Below are 1293 nucleotides of genomic sequence, written 5' to 3' on the forward strand. Positions count from 1 at the left end.
ATTTTATGACTCCTTTCACAGAACTTAAAGTCACAGTTAATCTCAAAATGTTTACAATGTAATAAAGAAGTTGTACACACACATATGAAAAAGCAGTATCAATTAAACACAAGAAATTCTAGATTAAGTTGGTAATATAACATGCTTAAGGACTCAGAAAATGGAGATAAATGTAGTCTGGGTCACTTAGTTAAAGCTTTGTTAAGTAGTATTATATGTAAACTCTGCCTTAAATGAACGATTGAAAGGACAGAGATGTTCGGTTAAAGTGCCGAATATTTATATTGAGAATAATAATTTGTATGAAATAATAACATTGGCAGAATCAGTGTTTATGGAAATGAATGAATGTGTCACTAGATGTGGGGGATGAGGTAGCTGAATGATGGGTGGACACAGTGTGTAAGCTACAAGAGCTATTGATGAAATGTGGCAAATAAGGATAGAGAGAGAACAAATATTAAACTTTTCCTGGAGGAGAGCATTGATTCTTTAATATCATGAAGTGATGACCACTGACCCCCAACAAATATAACTAGATTTGGAAATGATCCAGAGAATGTGACCTTAAATAAGTAAACAAACAATGGAAAGCTTCTACCTGATAAAATGGTAGAAGTCTCTATGAAACAAATTAGACAGGATGCATGATGGATATTTATCAAATCTCATAATATGGTCATAATTATTAGAGTATGATCAACAAAAATTATAATATTAGAAAAAAAGGAGACATATAAAGCTTGAAATAGTATTCATATAAAGGAGGAAAATTTAATATTTCATTTACAATTAGTTATAGAAACTTTACTGATAGCAGAATGGGTTAATAGAAATGTGAAGATGATATACATTGGTTAACTTATCAAGGAAATCAATAGATTTTTATTTCCCTGGCTTTCCAAGAAAATTTTCTTTAAATAGTCTCCTCTTTAATGCTTACTGACTTGTGTACATTTCTAAATTATGAATTTAACACACTTATCGTGTTATTTTCCAAAATTCATTCCACCAGTATAATATGTGTACGTTGTTGTTGTTGTTATATGCCATCGAGTCGGCCCCGACTCATAGCAACCCCTCCTTGGGTTTCCTAAGCAATATCACTACGGAAGTAGGATTGCCCAACCTTCCTTCTGAGGAATAGCTGGTGGGTTTGAACAGCCAGCCTTCTGGTTAGCAGTCAAGTGCCTTAGGCACTATGCTACCAGAGCTCCAATATGTGTATATACATACATATATATGTTGTTGTTGTTGTTGTTATGTGCCATTGAGTCAGCCCTGACTCATAGC

This window comes from Orycteropus afer, unplaced genomic scaffold, assembly GCF_000298275.1.
Source record: "Orycteropus afer afer isolate SDZICR_OR568_19922 unplaced genomic scaffold, OryAfe1.0 scaffold00412, whole genome shotgun sequence".
In the NCBI taxonomy this organism is placed as follows: Eukaryota; Metazoa; Chordata; class Mammalia; order Tubulidentata; family Orycteropodidae; genus Orycteropus; species Orycteropus afer.